This window comes from Octodon degus, unplaced genomic scaffold, assembly GCF_000260255.1.
Source record: "Octodon degus isolate 3935 unplaced genomic scaffold, OctDeg1.0 scaffold00108, whole genome shotgun sequence".
Lineage (NCBI taxonomy): Eukaryota > Metazoa > Chordata > Mammalia > Rodentia > Octodontidae > Octodon > Octodon degus.
Window position 1 is genome coordinate 8,695,242 of NW_004524684.1, and position 22,418 is coordinate 8,717,659.

The following is a 22,418-nucleotide window of genomic DNA, read 5'->3' on the forward strand; positions in this document are numbered from 1 at the left end:
ATCCCGGAGCCAGAGATCTCCAAGCCAGAGATTCCAGCGCTAGAGATCCCGGAGCCAGAGATCTCCAAGCCAGAGATTCCAGCGCTAGAGATCCCCGAGCCAGACAGCATCTATGACACTTCAGAGAGCAGAGAAGGCTCTAAGAATGGTAGCACTGAAGGGAAAAGTTTTTTAAAAAGGAACAAGGGTCTCATAGAAAGTATAAAAAGAAAACTAGATAATTTTAGGCTGCACTTATAAAAAGCAATGAATACAATGAGTAATGCACTTCAAATATACCCAGGCCAAGGCAATTTACTGTGAAAATGTAAATCCATGGAAAACGGGCAACGCCGCGGCTCTTCCTGAAAGGCCCCATTCACAAGGAGCCTCCCTTCTCCCTTGCGTCCTAGTTTCAGCTTCCATCCTGACTCCAGTAAATATCCAGGCATCTCTTGCCTGGATGCCCTTTCAAATACAGGGAGGCAGTTCTTGCCATTTTCCCAAGGAAAAGCTGAAGTAAGTCACAGGTTCTCATGCTAGGGACAGGAAGGATTGAACTTCCGCTATTAGTTATAAATATTTGTTTTGTCGATGGATCAATACCAACACTACTAACCCAGTAACCTCCTATATGCTGACTACAAGGTCACCCTGCAGTCTCCGCAGAATGCTACGGGCTGCTGTTCCTTAGTCTCAGGGAGCCTGGTGGAAAATCGGAGCCCACAGAAGCTGGGGAGCAGGCGAAGCCTCCCAACCCTCAGTGCAGAGCAGGACCTGGATGAAAGTCTAAGAAAAGTCTGCTCTTCGCATATCTTCACCAAGTAACAACAGGAACTGAACTCTTGTTACTTCTTTTTATGATGTTCTCTTATCCCAGATCCAAACAAGTTTTTTCAACTAGATACTTATTTTTTGACCCAAACTATCTACATGCACCTAGCAATGCGTTGATGTTGATCTGTGTAAACCCTTGTGGAACTTGAGACACCAAATTCTTTTAAAGCCAAGGCGATAGGGTGCGGTGCTGAGACTCAAGCTCAGGGCCTCATGCACACTGAGCCCCAGCCCTGGTCCGCACCACCCACATGCAATAAGCACTGTTTGGGGCAAGAAAACGAAATCCCCTCATGCAGTCCCAGTTCTGAGCCCAAGCATCTCCATAAGCTGCATGTGATTCTCATGGCCAAAGACTCAGGGGCTTGTCATCGCACAGCACAGCCCCAGCTCAAGCCCGTTCCCTCACCTGGTTGGAAGGGGGAGGAGGGACTGGCATAACCCAGGGGGGCTGGCAGTGGTCAGTTTTCCCTGGAGACGGGGCAGGTCCCCGTGCGGCACACAGATACCGCGCAGTGCGCACTGAGTTAGGCAAGGGCCTTCCAGGGTGATTCTGGCAGTACGAAAAAGTAATTTAAATACTGACTTTAAATCTTAAAAGTGTATAAGGTTAAACTCCATTGTAGTTTTAGCTGGTAAATAAAATGTAGGCTTTTACTCAAGGAGATAAAGTGCTTAGAGAAATAAAATATGCGTACAAAGCGCCAAACTTTAGGCAGGACGTAAGATACAAGGGCTATGAAATAATAACAATAAAGCTTCTTGGTTGTGGGAGGAGGGCACTGGAGTGTGATCAAAGCAAATTGCACAGCGGTGATGTCATTTGGGCTGGAGCTGGGGAGTGCATCGGAGCTCAGAGCCACGTGAGATACGGCACAGGAAAGCAGTGACATGCTAGCTCCACATGGCGAAGTTAAGTACAGACAGCCTGCAAGGTCAGAGGACAGCCAGCTGCGACCAGGCGAGGTGCATACGCAGCAGTCTTCCACCACTGGTTGGGCAGGGGGCAACAGCCTCGGATTACCAGGTTGTCCCAGTGGGGGCAGCACAGGCTCACCTGATAGCTTTCGGTTCCACGCAGTACACATGCGCCAGGCTTAAGGCCATGATGTATTTCCTTCAAACCGTTTTGGGTCATTGCCCTAAGCAAAGAAGAGCACCCATGCCCCTGACTGTTGCGATGTAGGACAGCAGCAGATGGAGAGGGCAGCGGTAGAGAAACACGCCCATGGATCTTAACATGAAGAGCCAGGTTCCTGCGAAGACATTTGGCAAAGGCAGTGCAGAAGGAGAGGAGAAGCAAGAGAATGGGGCAAAGGCTCACAAGCTCTAGAAAGAGCTGCAGCCTGTCCGAGTGAACTCTGCCAGGACTGCCCTCAGTGAGTTCTGGCTTCAGCCCACCAAAGTGATCAGTGACTGAGGGAAGGGCGTGGACACAGGCCTGCAGTTGCCTACAATGAGGCTGCTTTCTCTCTCACTCCCTACTCCTGTCACCAATCTGCACGCGTGGGCAGGGTCAAGCACACGCTTGCGCACTGACACACTTTTGAGCTGTCACCTTTAGTTTTACTTAAATCCCGTCATCTTCTCTGACACCCTGCTCCTGTCATTGAAGTGCTCCTAATCAGGGTAAAACTGTGGAATGCGATGTGCTGAATCTGTTAGGACAAAATGTGAAGAAGGATACGAGTCAGAAAGCTGTTAAGGCAGTTTACACCAAAGGTTGAGAAGGCTTGAATGCTCATGCTGCCCTCATCATGGGAGGGAAGAAATTGTAACAAAATTGCAAAGCGACAAGAGCAAAGCGCAGGAACAAGGACGGCGCTGATGTTCGCGGCGCCATGGCCCGGGCTCGGCGCGTCCGTCTCTGGATTGTACCCCGACACACGGCAACTCCTTCAATCCCCCAGGGCACTGACAGGGAGGTCCTCTTTCTGTTTCTATTCTAGTGAACTTGGAACCAAGACTCCAAGCTGGCGACGAGTATGCCAGGATGGGCCGCAGCTGTGAGCCCTGCAGCACCTGCTCTGCACAGCCACCCTGCGCACAACCCAGGTCACCTGGTGGGTGCAGGAATAAAGGAAAGAGGCAAGGAAGGTCACTATGAAAATATGAAAATCTGGTTTACTTTGGACATTGTGCTTCTGAGGTTCTTGCAGAATACAATGGTATATTTTAATAAAAACAAACAAACACGTATTGGAGTTGGGCATGGGAGCTCGTAGGGATGAGGACCAATTAGCTGAACACCTCTGCATGGCAGTGAGGAGGCACTGCAAAAGGGAACAAAACGACAGCGTTCTCAGAGTTGACCTGAAAACTCAGAATTGACTGAAATGACCTGGAAACCAACACACAACACCTGGCCTTGAAGAACTGCTCCCTGGTGAAGGCAGAGGGCAGTGCAGCCAGTGTCTCATTGGACACCCGGGTGCGCAAACCCACCTGTGCCCACCAAGCCCAGGTGAGGCTATGTGTCCTTATTAGGCAGCCTCAGCTACACGGAAGGCCCAGGGACAGGCACCTGGCACAGGCCAAATTCTTTGCTTGGAAAGCCTGAGCCAGGAGCCTGCTGGGTAAGGAAGGAAGCCAAGTGCCTCCCAAAATGTGGAGAATGTCAGGGTGGGCAGACACAGCTGGACAAGGTCCAGCGGGAATGGGGAGAGCACTGGAGATGGCACAGGGTAGCCGTTATTAGCCTACATCTTTCTCTCAAACGAGGTGAAGCTCATGTGATTGGAAAAGACACATTTGTCTACATACTGGTGAGAACGCGATCCCCCAACACCTTTATCCTGGTGAAAGCGCAGAAAGATTTTCACGAGCAGTACAGTCCCTGGGCTCGTGCGGAGGCCCAGCGCTGTGGGCACTACCTGCAGAGACACAAGCGAAAGGCAAATGTGTGCAAGACAGAAGCAGTTTCCCCTCAACTCATCACTTTGAAAAAATGCATTTGAATCTGAGGTATCAGGATTCCAGGAAAGATGGAATTTCCGTCCCAGGAAAATATCCACTGAACTGAAAGATAAAGTTCAATAATGATTTCAAAGAGAAGTAAGACTGCGCCTCTGCTTCCTGGCAGGCCATGACGGTGTGCTGGCAACGCCCCTTGTTCCTGTCATGAAAGGTGACCGCATCAGGAAGGCACGATGCTGGGGCAGAGTGCTGTCTTCTGCCTCTCGCACGCCCAGCTGAGAGGCGCGGCGGACTCAGCCTCAGGAGCCGTGCTCCCCACGACCACAGCGCTGCCCTCTGAAAGGCCAGATTGGCTCCTACACTGTTTCCACGGGCATTTTGATGAGGCCATTTATTCTGGACTCAATTCTGTCCTATAAATGAACAATCTGTCAGCATTTCACACATTTCTTATCATAATCTGATGGCAGAAGTAGATTAATCTACCTGTGGTTCAGATTTTTAAAAATAAAATGAAGGGCTGGAGAGACAGCTCAGCAGTCTAAGTGCCTACCTGGCAAGTGCAAGGTCCTGAGTTGGATCACCAGTACTGCATGCTATGCCAGCCCCAGAAGCTGGGTGCGCCGTGCTGGCCCTGAAACCAGGCGTGGCGGTTTTCAGTGCTGGGTAGCTGAGACAGGAGGATCACTATGCATATGAGCAGCAATGTGAGACACTATATTGAAAGAATAAAATGAAATGAAATAACTCTTGAGGCAATGGCCAGTCTGTGCTTGCAAGCAATGGATTTCTCAGGATTATGCGGGCTAGGGAGGGACAGAAAGATCTCAGTTCCAGAGGAACGAAGCACTCAAACAACCTTTAGTACTAAATACGACTGATGTTTTTGTCAGTATTTTGGTCTGACTTAACTTTAACTGTGAAGTCTCCATAACCCTCAAAGCCTCTCTTTGCAGACAGGTGCATTTCTGCACACTGTCTTCAGACCAACTTGCCTCAGCTTGAAGTTTCACGAATGACAGACATCTCTACAGCGCCAGCAAGTGCAGGCGCACTGTCACTAGATGGAGAAAGCACTGATCGCCTCCTGCTTGCCATTTTCAGAAACAACCCTCTGTCTTAGTGTTCTGAGCAGGTGAGATGACGCCAGGGGAGCCTTCGCAGACCTCCAAGCCAGGCCAGAGTCCTTCAGCTCCTGCCTGCTGAGGGCGGGCACGGAAGGGCAGTGACACTTGTGGAGGCAGCCATGAGCAGACACACGTCCACCCTGGAGGAGAAGGGCTAGCGTGATGGCCGCAGACGAGGACACAGGCTCTGCCAGAGTGAGGGGCGAGGCGGGGAGCAGAGCCTGAGCCACCCCATGCCTCCGAGAGGTTTACCGCCATCATCACAGCTACTTTACAGAACTGGATTTTCCTTTTCCAGCCCCAATAATTGTTTTCTATTGAACTTTAGAAATTTACTTAAAGCTTTATTACTATCTTATATCTATCAGGTAATGTGATAAATAATTGATGTAAAACTATGTCCCCTAAACCATTACAGCCTATGAAATCATAACCACTACATACAGCCGCTTGATGATCCACTCTAGGGTTGGCATGTCACATGAGATGCAGAAGCGATGCACAAGTAGACAGAGAAACCAGCAAACAGAAAATTCGTCCATGAGAGTAGTTCTCATGTAGTAGCTAAGAGGCAGAGGCCACAGCAGAGCGGCTCTGCAGACCCCAGCGATCCCAGCTGAGCAGGACCCCCAGCACTAGGGAGGCCTTCTTCCTTCAGCAGTGGGCCGAGTCTGCAAGGAAGGCTTCCAGCGTTACAGGAACACTGTGACCCCTTTTCTAAGTGGTCGCAGGCATTAGGGGCAGCAGCAGCGTCCTCTCCTCTCCTGGGTCTGCAGCGCACGCCCTGCAGCCTCTGAGCATTGGCCAGAACAGACTCTCCCCACAGAGACGGCATGGACTCAGCTTGTGACGGTTCCTTGGGAATCCCACACTGCGGCCTCAACAGAAAGATGCTTTGTGTTCATTTTAAAGGGAGGAAGGGAGGGAGGGAGGGAGGGAGGGAGGGAGGGAGGGAGGAAAGAAGGAAAGGAGGGGACAGGGCTAGGGCTTCACGAGGCAGCTCCCACTTGGCCTCGCCACAGCATCAGCAGCCTGGACTATACACTCGCAGGTTGCTTTTTGTATTCATTGTTCTGAAACATCAGGCGATCATGAGCCAAACTAGACAAAACTTACCATTATCATTATTATTTTTTAATTTTCCTAGTCTGAGGGGTTTCCAAGTAGGCAGCCTGAGATCTGTTCATCAGCGATGCACCCCAATTATTTCCATGGCTAGAATTAAACAAAACGAACAAAGGAACAAGCCCACAAACACCTCTGTCACTAGTTCTGTTAATTAAGCTCAGCGAAGCAGGCACTGCTGGAGGGACCCCAGTGCCGAGCAGGGCGCCCAGGGTCAGCCCAGCGCGGAGCCCCGAGCACGCTGCTCTTCGGGGCTGCAGGTTGCTGCCTTCACGCAGTAGTTCTGTCTCTGAAAAGATGTCTTTTTCTGAATGCAGATAATCAAAAGCATAAATAAGATGATAATAAGGAAACAGAATACAGTGCTTGGCGAATTTTTACAGCTTATTAACTTACGAGTATGATAATAAAAATTCATCCTTGTAACAACACATTTTAAAAAACTAAAACCATTTTGATACTGAGAAGGCATACTTTGAATGCTTTTGGCTGGGAAAGAGATAATTGTTCTACCACTTCCTGATTATGTATGACCAATGCTGGAAAAAAATGCTACAGAATCTGTCCTTACTTATTTACACAAAATAATATTTTCTAACTCTCCATGTGCCTCAGGATCTTAGCCTCAACTGCCCAGCTCTCCTTAGACATCACGTGCCATCTGTAGAGGCCCTGGGAGCTGTGTGTCAAGGAGAACCCTGGTTGAGCCGGGCCTCAGTCTCTGCCCCAAGGAAGGTGCGCTTTGCTGGGGAGAAAAATCCCACAGAAAATAGCTTCAAGCTCACAGGTCTCAGTGGGGGTTGAGCGTGTGGAGGGTGGGCCAGGCCAGGATGTACGCTTTCTGGTCTGGTGTCTGATGGTGACAAACTTCAGCTGCTTTCTAAATCGGGATCCTGGAATGTTCCAGAAGAAGGGGAAGGGATGCAGCTGGGGCTGCAGGGTGGGCCGGCCGGTGTGCAGCTGCAGGCGGCAGATCCACTGTTTCTCCGTCAGACCCCGGGGGGGGGGGGGGGGGGTGTTGCCGGTGTCTTCTCCCTCCGAGATGGCGTCTGAAAATTGGGGTCCACAGACTCTTCACCCCAAGACGCTGAAGATTATTTCCATCCCCTGAAATAGTCTTGGTCCTCCAGCAGGAAGAGGGTGAGGAGGAGGAATTCTATGTAGACAGGAGTCAGGGTGACCAGGTGCTCATAGGGGACGTGCTGTGCGATCCTCAGTGGAATCCAGCGCGAGGAGTCCGCCAGCCTCGAGGCAGACAGGCTGGCGAGGAAGCTGAGACAGCCTCAGGTCCACGACAGAGAGCACGCGGTGGGGAAAAATGACGAGCAAGGAGCAGGCCACTGTGGCCCGGCATCCGGGAAGCCACTGCTCGGCGTTCTCCAGCGGGCTCCTCCTCTATGCTCGGCAACCCCGCGGTAGCCCTGCCTGCCTCGTGCTTATGAAGGGCTTTCTTAATTGCGCTCCCTGGCAGTAAGCTCTAGGTCCCTCTTCCTAGTGCACTGGCTCTTGAGCCGGTGCACTTGGTGGCTTGCCGTGGTTCCCACCTCCTGGGGGATAAATCCGTATTCTGCGACCTGACTTATCACGGCTCCTGCAGCCAATCCCTGCCCTTCGTACCGTGGAAGAAATCAGCACCTGATGTTGCTTTATTAGATGTCGGTGGCGGCAGGTCCTGGGCTCTGCTATTTGCGTAGAAGTCGCACGTATTTGCGGCACTGGACTGTCACATGCTCATCTCAGTGTGTTAGTGTATAAAGCTAGCTGAGTGAAATAACTGTTTGATATTTTCCAAACAAACAAACTCAGACAGAATCACATAAGAAAACTGTAGCAAGCTCTCCTTTCACACCAGAATAGAGCGTCAGTTCTCTGGGAGGTCACCACCTCGTGGGAGGCAACTAGAGACCCGGCAGGAGCGTCAGCTGCCGCGTCTTGGGGCTATAGCAAACAACATCAGTAGCAGGCCTGAGCCAGGGGCTCAGCGCACGCATTTGCCACGGAAACAACATATGAGGGCATCAGCGGAGCAGTCAGAGCGGATCGCTGGGAGAAGGGCGCTGTGGGGGGAGAAGCAGCCAGGAGGAGCCAGGGAGGAGGAGCCAGGGAGGAGGAGCCAGGGAGGAGCGGCCAGGGAGGAGGAGCCAGGGAGGAGGAGCCAGGGAGGAGCGGCCAGGCACCCCACAGGCTCCAGGGCCTCCAAATAAGAGCCCTACAATAGCCCTCCTATGTCCCTACTTCCTTCCTGTCTTCTATGCCAGGGTCCAGCTCAGGAGCAAGAACTGTCACTTCACCCTGGTCTTTATTTTTTCAGTGACTTTGGAATTACCCAGAAAATCTGCAATTAGCCTGGTAGGTCTCCTGAGTTACATGTAACAAGAAGCATTTGAAAAAGGATTGCCATCAGTAAATATGTAGAAAATTAATATAATCCAGCTTATTTATGAAAATTCACATGGAAATGTAGCCCAACAGATTCCAAATACTCATAAAAGTACTAAGTAAAAACCATGGGAAAAAGAATGACGTTTTTGTTACAAAACAAATAATAATACAAAGTAAAAATAAACTAAGCTTGAATCACAGAGATTGCTCTTTAACACTGCGTCTCTCTCTCCCACTCCACTCCGCCTTTTGTGTCTCTCTCTCCTTGCTCCCCCCAAGTCACTATGGATCGCACCCAGGCCTTCACACTGAGCCAGATCCCTAGTATACTTTTAATTTGTCATTTTGAAACAGTCTCTTAACTTGTTGAGTTCCCCAGGCTAGGCTCAGACCTGTTCCTCTGGCTGCAGCCTCCACAGCGTGGGCTTACAGGTGTGCACCACCACACCTGGATGGCTTCTTCCTCGTAATTGCTCTAGCACAATTATCCTTAATAAAAAATCATCAATACATCATCATTATGGTGCATGAAACAGACAGTGCAAGAATGCACATTGACATCTGTGCACACACACGTATGCGCACACATCTGCAAGGATTTATATCAAGTGCAAATGTGTCTGTACAATTGTATGTTTCCCTCAGCACATAAAAATGCCCAAATATCGTTCATTAATCTGTTGGCAACTCTGATTCCAAAAGCAAAGCATCTCCATCTCTCCCACACCCTCATGACACGGTTCCAATGTGGCCCGGATGGCGCAGGGTCGCTCCCCATTGAGCGGGCCCCGTGTTGGTCCACAGAGACCAACAACTGCAAGCGGGATCCCCCAGCCCTCCTCGGCCTCAGCTCACTGGGTGCCCTCCACCGGCTCCTTCCTATCTCTCCTATAAAGTCTTGGTTGTGTGGGATGGAGCCGGAGAGGCCCAGGCCCCTTGCCCTTGCAGCCCATCCTCCAGGGTGTCTGTGGTTCTGCTGTCCACAGGCTCCTGCCTTGGGCAACTGCTGCTGGGCAGTGCAGTGGCCCCTGTCTGTCTCTAGATACCCCTGCCCTGTGCAGCCATCCTGTTCCGGGTGGGCTCAGCCCTCTGCACCTCTGCTCACAGGGCTGAGCAGGAGCATCTCATGGCCAGCAACAGCAGGTGAGGTCACGCCCACAGATAAAACCCAGACTGTGCGCACCTCGGTGCCTCAGCAGCCACAGGGAATGGGGCTGTTCCAACGCGAAACACGCCCAAAGGGCTCTGCAATCGCTGAGAGAATATTCCAAGTCGTTCTTGTTCTCCCAATCTCTAAACCATCCTACTTTCTGTGAGACAGGATGTTAGGACCTGTGACTGGCCTGTTAGCATGGGACATATCAATAAGGCCTGCTCAGCAGCGGTGACCACCACAAGCACCACACCTTAAAACGAATCTCACCTCAGAGCACGTGGGGGAGTATCTGCCATGGGAGCCAACACTGTCGCCTGCTCAGCAGCCAGCAGCCCAGTGTCCAGGGAGTAGGGAGCACCCCCGAGGGCCCTGCTTGCTGCCTGCTCCCTCGCACCTGGACAGAGCAGGTGTGGACAGGAAAACAGGAAACTCAGGATCCTCATCTGAAGCCAAGGGTGAGCGCTGGCTGATGGGAGGTGAGTGCTGACTGATGGGAGGTGAGCACTGGCTGATGGGAAGTGAGCACTGGCTGATGGGAGGTGCAGGGAAAGGAGACGTTGGTGCTGCTTCTATGGGGCACACCTGAGGCAGATGCACAGGACGTGGAACAACTGCTCATGGGGCACTGCTGGCCTTGGAAACAGGAATCAAACATTGCTTCCAGAAATATGCAAAGGCCCAGGAGGAGGAGGTAGGGCCCAAGCAGGGCAGGGCAGGGAGGCTGACGCGGCCCAGCAGGCTGGCTCTCGTGAGTGAGCACAGCGGTCCTTCCCTGCACGTCATTCCAGCCAAGACCTCGCCCTCTGTGAAAGCCGCCCAGTGAACACCCTACCCATCCCCCACCCGCACCTCCCCATCCCCCACTCCCACGCCCCACTCCCATCAAACCTCATCACAATAGAGAGATTGCACCCTGCTCTGAGGGAGATGGTGCCAATGTCATGTGTATCTGGCTCAAATGTCTGGCACTTCTACTTCAGAGGTGACAAAAGTCTTAAATTCTAGGGCACTGACTGGCATTAACATCTCATTTTAAAAGTACAAAAATATTACTCTGTTTTATCAGAGAGCTACTTTTTGTATACAGAGTAGGCTTTTTTCAAATATCTAGTTACCTGCTGGGATAGTGTCTCAGTTACTTTTCTCTCCTTGCTGGGACAAAATACCCAACATCCACAATTAGGGAATGAAGGACTTATTTAGCTCACAGAGCAGCTTTCAAAGCGAACTCGGCTGGCTCCCACGCAGAGCGGAACATGGCAGAGGGCAGCAGTTCATGGTGGCAGAAAACAGGGAAGAACAAAGGGAGGGGCAGCAACTGCAACAGCTTGCTAGCCTCTTTCCCCTCTTTACATTGTAAACCAGATTATCTGCCCCACCTCAGGTGTAGCACGCATACCCATAATCCCAGCATTGGATCATGAATTAATGACAAACTCTACAAGTTGCCCTATGACTGCATGAGGCTTTAGGGGGTCAGCTAGACACAAACCGTAATGGATAGCAGTCTCAAAAGCTATTGAGTGGATTGTGGTAAAGAAATCTGTATACCCATAAAGAGGCAAAAAAAAAAAAAAAAAAGTAGAAGTGCCCATGTGTGGGTTCTGAATTGGAAATTATGCTGCAGGTAAAAATTAATTAATTTAAAATAATGCTAATTTTTAAAAATGCTCTAATATTTAAAGTAGAAGGCAATGTGATAAAATATAAAATGACTATTTTTATTTGCATCAACATTTTTAGAAGTAGGACTTTGGCTTTAATTGTTTGCAAGCCCTCACATGGAATACTGGAAAATCTACTGACAGGAGATCACGAAAGAGACTGTGTGGAAGAGCATGCGAAGCGTGGGCTGCGCGTGCCTCGTGACTCCGGTAACTGCGCTCAAGCAGCCTTAGACATGCTGCCACATTGTGTCCTTTTTGATTGAGTTAAATTGTCACAGGTAGGGTCGATTTAAAAAAAAAAACAAAAACAAAAACAAAAACACCTTTATTTATGTGTTAAAAATTAAAGCCCTGCGCTTTAACTCCACAGAGAAGCCAGAATGTGTCAGCCATTTCAAAATCAGTCCTTTTCAAACACTTTCCTTATTTTATGAAACTTAGGCTATTTCCAAACAACACCCCCAAGTCCTACCGCCTGGGCCGGGCTCTCTAACTCCTCCCACACAAGTTTCTTAAATGTGCTTTTAGGTCAGGACACAGGTAAACTGAAAACCCCAGGAAGCAAGAAAGAAGGAGTCGGCTCTGTACAGCTCTCACAGCAGAGCACAGACTCAGCGGACACTAGACAGCACAGCGGCGGCCTTCGGGGAAGAGATGTGAAGAAAAAGAATGACAGGCGGGATGCTGGACCGTAAGGCTCAGAAAGAAAGGGTGACACGGCGGGACTTGAGGTCCAAACTGTAAGCGCAGCACATTTTGCTGAGAGGATACATCCACGTAACACACATGCAAGGGTACATGTGCATTTACATAATGTGCGTGCATATGTAGTCGGCGAGTATTGGCTCTATGCTGAGCGCAGCGCATTATGTAAAGGTATGTAGCTAGTCCTACGCATGCGCGCGTAGGTGGACTGCCGTATGTATAGCAAATATTACGGTCGGATGGGAGAGGCCAGCTGTATCTGCTGCCGTTTTGCATCAGCTGGAACATGTAGGTGTCAGCTGTGGGATTTTTGCGGGAGGCCAAGGACCCTAGGTACAACGCAGTATTCACCATAGTCCGGCAAGGTATTCTACATATGCCATTTGATGGAAAATAGTCTTTAAAATATTTAAAGCATTTGTCCTTGACATGTGAGGAAAGATAGACTTCTAGTCACTTTCAAGAGCCTTGAAAGGACAGCGATCACCTAGCACCAAAGACCCCTGGCAGCAATAAAGAACCTTACTGTCAGTGATATTGGACAGAAAGACACAGGTGGGAAAAGCTCCCCTTTTCTCAGCTTTTAGGGCTGATTTGCAGACATGACTGACCCGCTGCCTGAAGCCATGAGAACGATGACCTAGAAACCTGGAGCAGCCCAAACGCTCCACTTCGTTCTGAACCCTGAGTAGCGGCGAGGAGAACAGCTAACCACGATGCACACTGCTTCTGGGAGGACTCACGCTGCCGACCAGCACCAGAAAGACGTGGCTGTAAAGTGGTACCCAGAACCGGAGAAATAACCTGAGCACTCGACGGGAAGCCACAAAGCCTGCTTGCCAGAGAGTGGCTCACCTTGGCTGCCGCTTCTTACAAGACGCTTGGGAGTGACTTTTTATAGACTGCATAAAAGAATGGCTGTTGACTGTTGGCAACACTGGAAGAGGGCACAGAGGCCCTGTGCAGTCCGCCCGGCCGCCCAGCCACTTACGTCTCAGGTTAGCGCTGGCGCTTCCTACCACTTGTGAGCCGATGGGTACTGCCCGTTGCCCACTCCGGGGCTAACTCAGACTCCCGCAGTTCGGTGTAGTATCTCTCTCTCTCCAGATCGCACATGGGGTATGCGGTGCCTCTCCTCACGACACTCCTGCCCAGCCCCCGCCCCAGCTTGGGACGACCTGGCTCAGACTTTCAGGTCACGGACCCCATGCCAGCTTTGCCATGCCTGGTTGCTCACATTGTAGAACTTGCTGCTAGCCTAGTCCACCTCACGCTTTCCTTAGGTTGTGTGGACACCAGTCACAGAGGTGAAGTGGCCCTTTCATCCTCTCCTATCAAGGACACATCGTCACCATCATTTACGACTGTCCACGTGAAATCTGAGCCCCCAGGGAAATGGTGAGAGAGACTGGGTAGCCCACACTCCGTGGCCTGGCCTCCAGCTCTGGCTCTTTCCTTGCTCTGCTCCTAGGGGACGTTCCTGCTCGGCCTGGCCTTCCGGAGGAAAGACATGCGTTTTTCTTCCGCAGGGAAGTTCTAGGCCAGCGCCTGTACCTCTGGCTCTGTCTCTATGTGTCTATGTCTATACCTGTGCATTTACCTATATGTACAATATATAAATTCTTGTATATGGGAAACCTGTCTCACTTCCCCCATTTACTGTTTTATTCAGTCTTTTATTTATCTGGCCTGGTGTCATGCGTACATTCTTATACTTGCATTACAATCAGTCCTACTTTGACCACTGGACTCCTTTCCAAAGGGCTCCTCTGAGCCATTGACCCCCCCATCACTGTGTGTGCATGTGTACATGTGTGCATATGTGTGCATGTGCCGTGAACACCTCTTTGCTTTCTGGCTTTTTAAGCCACCTGAACTTACCCTATCAACCTCTTGCCGAGCACTGTCCTTAGCCAATTTTGCGAAGACATTTCCTTCTGCCCACTGCTGAGTGGGATGAGAGGCATAATCTGGACACCAGGTGTCAAATATAAGACTTATTTTTAATAAAAATTTAAGTTTAGGATAAAAACTATATCTTTGTGTATAGTAAATTTATAGTTTTACTAACCCTTTTCCATGCTTTTTGATATTTTCTAATTTTTTCAGGAATGATCATAAACTACATGTTCTATAATGAAAATCACTACTATAATGTTTAAAATCTACATAGATGATATGCCCCACTTATATAATAAATGCAGGAAGTCACGAGTTCTGCACCAGCTTGGGCAACATAGAGAGATCCCACTCCAAAATAACTTAAGAAGGGCTGAGAGTGTAGCTCAGCGGTAGACTCCTTTGCCTTCCACACTCAGGGGCCTGAATTTTATTCCCAGTATTACAAAAAGAAACAAACAAAACTCTAATTAGCATCAACTTTTGCTGACCCAGTACTTAGTCTCAGAAGTCCATTGACTATTCTCAGCTCCAAATCTCTGTCTTGACATGTATATTTCTAAATTAAAATTATTCAAATAGAACCACAAATTTGAGTCCAGCCTGGGCAACTTACAGACTTCATGAGACCTTGTCTGAAATAAAACAAAAATTTCAGCAAAGGACTCAGGAGGCAGCTCCATGTGAGGGCCCAAGTTTGGTGCCCAGCACCACAAAGAAAAGTGTTCAAAAATTTTCCAGAGGATTTCTTTGACCTTAAGAAACAGTCCTTTGTTCTGTAAAGCAATCACTTTGGATGATGATCAAATATTTATCGGGAAACATCATCAATAACAAATACCAAAGCCCCACTACATGTGGACTGGTCTCCCAACAAGGGTACAGATGGAAGGAAGCTAAGGCCGACAGGAGCATAGGTGTCGTGAGACCCCATCGCTGGGGTGGACTCGCCCTGCACACACCATGGGGAGAAAGCCAGCTACGGGCCTTCTGCCAACTACGGAGCATACTTTAGTTTTGAAAACTGTTTTTAATGGTTCCTACAGGATAAACATACAGATCACAGAACTCTCCAGTCTCCCCACTGAGGCCAAGCCCAGCAGCATCTCTGATGAGAAGTTTTCTGGGTGCCGCTGCTACGCAGTATATCTGGAATCATACATGGTTGGACTTTACTTAGTGGGCAGGAAGGTCGGCTCATTTCTGGACCAAAGATGACCCCATAAACCCTAACATCTACTCTGACTGTGGGTTGATCAAAGGGCAGATCTTATAAAACACCCAATGAAATTAATAGAGGGAAAGACATTCACCTGATGATAGATTGATAATATTTCCCTCATGTATTTATACCAATTTATTTCTCATAAAATAATGGTACAATATTTATTTTAAGGAGCTTGACAATTCAGATATTTTGCTTATTTTATTAACTTTTCCTAAAAAGCAATTGCTCTACCATTTAAGAGTAAATTCTATGCAATTTGAAAAACAATGTTCTGATTATTAGAAAACTCTCCATAGAGTACACTATAAATTAGCAGTATTGCAAATATAAGGTGTTAAAGTTACCTCGGCAAGTATCCTGCAGAACCAAAAGGACACGAGAGAAGCCCTCCTGAGCTCGCTTCTTGAGCATGGGCAGGCTCCTCCGAGCAGGAACACCACCTCAGGGCCGCCTCCCTACTCCTTCCTATTGGGGTTCATGTTTGTAGCGCATTGAGTTTTTATTTAAAAGGGGCAAACTGAATAAATTTGCCAGAGAAAGATTAACAGTGCTGAAGATGCTTCACTTCATGACTATTGAAATTATTAAATCTTATTAACATGGAAATAAATGATCAAATATTTATAATAATAGAATAAAACTCACCGAAATCATTAAAACCTATTCATGAGCAGCATACTCCATTCATGACATGCGCCATCTTCTTAAAGGCACTCAAGTATTCAACTCTGCTTACTAATTTACATCACATATAAATATTTATAACCCATCTGTCTCATTATGAAATTCAAAGATAACTTCAAAGGTGTTTCAGTTTTTAATCAGTATACTTTTTATTTACAGTAAATCCTCCCTGTGCTCCAACTTTCTTGATAATCATCACTCAGGTATTTAAAGGTAGGATGAGCATTTATTAACCAGCCCAAACATACAGTTAATAATGTTGCAGCCTGAGACTTTTTCACTAGGGCTTCTTAAACCCTAAAGCCTGTCTGATCATACACTACTTCTGCAGGCCATGCAGGAGCATAAAGCCCTTGGTTTTTCATCACTTTTATATCAGAACTAAAACTCAGATATCAAAAAATGGTTCTTTTGTTAAAATCTCAGGAAATAAAGCCTAAACCCAAAGACCTTTAATATGTTACTTTACAGGCAAGAAAGATTCCAAATTATCAACTGTTTTAATGAGTCAGATGTGGATAGCATTTAAGATATGTTCAAAATATATGAACTGAAATGTTTAAAAACTTAGGACAAATTCCTTCCCTGGACTCTAATCTTGTGAGGGAGCACATGCAACCTCAAAAAGTGTTAGTATGGGAAAAAATGACTGAAAACTTAGACTATTAGCTTGAAGAGAATAGCAAAATCATATAAATGTCGAGGGGCTTCCGCGGAAGGCTTCCTGAGGGAGGGATATCTGCACTGTGCTTTGAGGTGAGCACGGGCAGTCAACGGTCTTCAGCACCGTCCCTGCGGCTGCTGCTGCTGCTGCTGCTGCTGCTGCTGCTGCTGCTGCTGCTGCTGCTGCTGCTGCTGCTGCTAGGAGTTTCAGCTTTGCCTCGAGGACTAAGCCAAGCAAGGCTGAGGGTTCCCTGCATGCTCCAAGTGTTTATGGCTAGAATAATAAGAACTTTTCCAGGCAGGCCTACGATTCCCCTTGCTTATTATTAGTTGGCAAGTTTAGCTCCCCCAAAACATGCATTAGCGGAGCACCAAATCGCTCACACAAAAGGACAAACTTCAGAGTCAACACGTTTTTTTTTTTCCAAAATAACAAAGCTGGGAGAATCTGAAGATCCATTAATGGAGAATTCAACTAGCACTGTTTTCCTCCTGGGATTGAGACGTTCAAATTCCACAGGCATAATAAAAATAGTAGAAACCTGTCCCAGTAGCTCAGCTTGAGCAGTAAACATCCGCAGCCCCAGAGGGAGGGCGCCCCGCGGCAGACGTGGCAGGCACCTGCTGGCCCGCGGAGGCCTCCTGGAGGAACTGTTGTGGGGGCAAGGAAGGAGAGCACCGCACAGGAGAGCTGCCCAGGAGTGCCGCTGTGCCTTACCTCCCAGCTCAAACAATGTCCTACCTAGCTCTGTCTGGGACAGAGGGGGATATCTCCACTGTGTAGCAGGTCAGAAAGAGAAGCTGAGCTTCCTCTGCATGGCAGCTGTTTATATTCCTGACCTTCGCTATCACCAAAAATAAATCCCCACTTCCACTGACTATTCCCACACATAAAGAGAGACTAAAAACACAACTTTTCCTGGGGCAACTTTCTGTGAAATGAAGCAACACTCAGGAAGGCAAGCATGTGGGACCTAACAGAACCCCCAGCCCCTGTGAACCCACAGCCCACAAGGCTGCCCATCTTGACCAGGATTCCAGAACCTCCCGAGCCACCAGGCGGTCTCCTCTGCCTTCTCCCTCACAGTCAGCGGGAAGACAAGCAGAGGCCAGGCCTCCTCTTCCTGGTAAGCAGCAGGCTCCGCACAGATGACAGCAACCGCTGTTTGAGCCAGTTTTCCACACTCGGCCATAAAGACAAGGAAAAGACTGAGAAGAACAACTCAGAGCTTCATTCAGCACAGTCTTGGATTTGTTGCTGAATAATTTTCTTTTCTTTTCTTTCTGCTTGCAAACCTTGTTAAAGCCTTCTGTACTCTCCACGGTAGGCTGAAAGCTGTGAAAGTACAGCTTACCCATGTCACATGCGTGTTTTAGTCCTGGGGACAGCATGTGTTCCACGACTACCCACCTCGTTCCACAGCATCCTTCACAAGGATAATTGGGACACTGAGACAGCCACACCCCCAACCTAGAAAACCGTCCACTGGAGGTGTGGAACTGCTTCCTGAAGCCCTCGCCAGAGGACCATGCCCACACCGATCTCCACCACACTGTGTCAGAACAGTGCACACCTTCACCTCTCTTTATCTCACGTTTGAAATGAAGATGCAGCTCAGCCTATGTAGCTCTCGACCCAATTTTTAGGAATTATGACCCTGTTAGAACACAAAAGCACAGATGGGACAATGCCCACATCTAAGCCTTTGTTTCTCTCCCTTTTTCATCAAGAAGATAATAACATTTGCACGGCATTGTTCGGATTATCAATCATGTTACTATACAAAGGACCTGGAACACAATAGATATTTGACAAATGTCCATGCCTTTCTCCACCAATTTTCCATTTCCTACTTGGGTAAATTCCATCGCAGTGCCGCCCTTCGGAATTGGTGCCATCTGACGGTCTCGCCCAGACTCTCAACCTGTCCCCATCTTGCCACATCCACTTCCTGCGTTTCCTAGCCCTTCCCTTCCAAGGGACAAGGTCTCTTCCCTGTCTCTGAGGGGCCATCACCTGGTCCCGATCTGCACAGACCCTGTCGCCACTATTCGAAGCGACCCCAGCTGGGGATCAGAGCAGCTGCCAGCTGCAGCTCACAGCTCCCAGCAGGGCCTGCCTGCCCCTGGACAGGTGCCCCAACTCTGCACCATCTGTGCCTGTCCCCGCCCTTCAGGGTTCTCCCTAGGATTGCCAAAACTCTAAGTTGTCATGGTTACAGGATGGCGACACTCTGGACCTGGGAAGGGTCCCCGACCCGCAGCCTCGCCCAGACCGGGAGACCCTCTGCCCCCACTCGTGCACCAGGAGGGCCCTGTTCTGAGGGCTCAAGATCTGTGGCGCCCCTGTCCAACGGCAGGAAGCTGGTGAGGACCGGGCTACCCGGGAACACGGCTATCACAGTGTCAACTCAGGCTCTGAGCCACAGTCCCGGCTCTACCGGGTGGACGGGACCAGGTCCACGGCCCCCACGCAGCCCGGCTTGGATCTCTGCTCCCACCCAGGCGTCCCCTCCCGGCTGAGCAACCTCTCCGCCTGCGCAGGGACACAGTACAGTCCCGCTTGCAGCAGGGGATCCGGGGCCCTGGGGCTCCGGGACTTGGGCCGGGCGGACCGAGGGCAGCGAGGGAACCTTTGGGCGGGACAGCGTGGATCTCGGCAAGGACCGCGGGCTCCAGGGTTCCAAGCGCACCGCGCCTCTGCCTTCCCTTTCCTTCCCCGTGCCCAAGGTCCCGCTTGGTGCCTGCTGGTGTGGACCGGAGCGCGGGGACCGGGACTCCGGCCACAGGAATGGAGATTCTGGCAGAGAGGAGTGGGACGCCGGCCGAAGTCTCGGGCGCTGGGGGCAGAGTCCGCGCCGGCGCGCTCCGTCCCTAGCCCGGCCCCGCGCCGCCTTCCCCGTCCCTGCCCCCCGCGAGTCCTCATCCCCGGCCCAAACACCGTCCCGCGTGGCGGCTGTTAGCCGCAGGTGGCCGCGTCCCTACCTGCGCGTCCTGAGGCGGCGGACCCGGAGCGGGCGTCGGCTAGCGGCAGGGGGCGCTGCGGACCCCGGAGGCGCGCGCGGGAGGCGGAGCAGGAGCGGGACCGGCCCGGGTCCCGGCGGCGCGCGGACAGGCGCTCGGGAGAGTGAGGCGGCTTTTAAGCGTGGGTGCGACCGAGGCAGCTGTCGCGGGAGAGCCGGCATCTGCAGGGAACGCGCTCCGCCCCGCCCCGCCCGCCCGCGCGCGACCCGGCCGGGTCAGCCATCCTGCACCGAGGCCCGTGGGTTCCCGGTGGGTTCTGGGGAATCCCCAGAAGGTCCCCAGACGCGGCCCCAAACCGCACCCGGGAAAGCGCACTCCGTGGCCAACAGAGCAGCGGGGCACCAGTCACCCAGCTGTGGGCTGGGAGTGGAGGGCGCCCCCTGTGTGAGGTCAAGTCCGATCTGGTCTGGTCTGGTCTGGTCCGGACAGGTCTCATCTCCCTCTGGTGCCCGTGGTCCACGCACATGCTCCCTGATCTCTGCCCACGGTCCCCACATAGGAGAAATCCTAGACGTGGGGACAGACGGCAGGCCCCTCTGTGCACCCTGGGTCTTGAGCGGGGGTGCAGATGTGCGCTCCTGGGGAAACAACGTGGCTTTGATTTGCAGCTCGCAGACAACGTGTGCCTACTTGGTCACAGCACAGAGCGAGGCGCGTGGAGCCCCGAGCTCCGCGAGACCGGGATGACCGGCCTGGGGTCCTTGCCCTGGGCACACGTGAAACTGGCCCGACCAAGACCCCTTGGAAGGAGCACCCTGGGCCTGCACCCTCAGCGTGACTTCAGTCACCGCTGCCCCACGGGCGGCAGCATGGGGCCTGGGGCCGGAGGAAAAGGCTCTTTCCAGGCTCTTGGTACCCTGCTCCATAATACCCTCAACCCCATCAGGTTCCTCTTGACACCAGAAAACTCCGAAGTCCAGGCAATGTCAACCTATAGCCACTTTCTTCTAAACGTGTTTTAGTCTGTGCTGCACCACTGTCAGTGGATCACGTGTGCCTCCCCAGTTTTTCTGTTCCTCTGGTTCGCCACTGACCTTCCACCTGAATTGCAGGCACCTTCCCAGAGTCTTGTGCCGCCTTTTGGCCCCTGCAGCGCAATCCAGTGCTTTGCGTGTGGTCGGTTCATGGTGAGTACTCCGTGATTTCGAAATCACGAAAGCCCCTGGGGAGCGGGGCTGTGGACGCGCTTCTTTCCCCAGATCCCAAGCAGTGCCCGCAGGTCTGCACTGACCAATTCAGGGCGAAGGATGCCGCCCACGCCTGTGTGCCGAGCTGCAGGCCTGCGGGACACGAGCAGGCCTCAAAGCCAGTCTCTGCGGGGCTCTGGGCCTCCTTCCCTTCCCCTTGAGCTCCAAGCAGCAGGGTCTGTGCAGGCGCAGGTCCCACCAGTGCGCACTCTGGCTCTGCCGACTTCACCTGAGCCCTTGGATCTTTGAGATGTGCCAGGTGTGAAAGAAATGTGTGAGCAACGCTGAGTTCAAGCCGTGGTCACGCTACTCAGTCGCTGATTTCATTCTTTCAGTTCTTCTGTGTCTCTTCAGGGGCGTTTCTTCAGCCCTATAAGTGTGAAGTTTTCTGCCACCCAAAGCAGCCCTAGAGCCATCTGTCCTAGCTGACTCCCGCCCTAACAGAACGCCTACAGTAAAGCCCAGGGGAGCCGCCTTATTTTAGGTTGGGTTGTGCCAGGTTAAGGTGTCCTGGGCCCAGGGGTGGCTGTAAGGGCTCAGCACACAACTCGCAGTCACACGGAAGGACATGTGTACGTCGTCAGAATGCCTGCATGGTGTAAGAGATGGAGCGCTGCCGAGGGTGGGGAAACACAAAGCGATGTCGGAAGAACACACTGAGGAGGCTGAACAGCGAGCCCAGGAAAGCGCCCTGAGCGCCCGGGCCCCCCGTGCGCATCCGCATCCACTGGCCTCCGCTGTGCATCTGCATCCGTCGCCTCCCACTCGCATGAGGGGCTGCGGGAGGCGCTCTCCCCAGAGGCAGATGGCGCTGGATAACTCAAAGCGCAATTTCTCAGAGGATTGCATTTTGACACCGACATAAGTCAAGAGCCAGTTCCTGCCGGCAGGGTTTCAGCAATTCCACTCTGCATGGAGAGCCAGGAGGCTGGCAGGGAGAGCGCGGGCGGGTCCTGGGCAGCCTCGGCTCCCTCCACATTTAGCTGCTCCGGCCCAGAAGACAGCAGGGAGATAATTACCGGGTCTGAGGCCTCGCCCAGCAGGTCCCAGTCTAGACTGCTGTGCAGAGACTTCGGGCTGTTGTTCTTCTCCAGCCGAGCTATGGTGCCGGTTTCTCTGAGTGGTCTCATATTCACAAACCTAGTGGAAATTTGATGAAAATGAAAGGAAAAGATGGAAGAGATGGGACATGTGACCTACAAACACAGACATACAGATGTCCCCTTGGCTGTCACTTCTGTCCCACTGCATCACACATAGAGCCTCTCTGCCTTGCAGCAAATAGGGCTTATGAGTACTTTCCCAGGTTTTAACCCACCAGTATTGTTGGCTGAGAGAAGGCGGGCCCTGGGTAATCGCCGTCTAATTGGAGCAAGAGAAGGCCTGACTGAAAGCAGCTCGCCCCTCCTCAGGCGGCAAGTGTTTTCCCTTATAAACTCCAGATAATTTTTCCGTCTACTTTGTCTGCTCACGGGAATCCACTCACCACTGGAGCGTTAGGAATTTACATCTGAATTTACTGAGTGCATCTAGCGCTGGGAAAGATCACACCTGACTTTTATCTTGTATCTCTGTGTTAATTCTGCACACATGCAGCTCTCAGAAGTGAACACATTCCTGCTTCTCATCATCAGATAAAGACAGAAGGTAATTCACAGTGAGTTAATTGGAATGCCAAGATGCCGGGGCTGCGCCTCTCGCAGTCGCCGCCTACGGACGGCTGGAGCTAGGAGACAACTGGGCTGGGCCGTCGCCTTCTGCTGTGACACCTGCCTCAATGACCCCGGGAGCCCTTCACCCTGTGATGGAGCCTAGGATAATCAGCCTTTTTTCAAAACT

The 22,418-nt window shown here is 51.0% G+C and overlaps 1 protein-coding gene across 1 annotated transcript in view; it reads right to left on the minus strand.

Annotated features, from left to right (window-relative positions):
- The window catches only part of Sema3d (semaphorin 3D), a 170,119-nt gene extending 150,730 nt beyond the window's left edge, over nt 1–19,389 (minus strand). The window contains exon 1 of the mRNA XM_004639275.2: nt 19,354–19,389. The gene's annotated coding sequence lies outside the window, so the exon portion shown is untranslated. The remainder of the gene's footprint in view (nt 1–19,353) is intronic.
- Nucleotides 19,390–22,418: the final 3,029 nt, after the last annotated feature.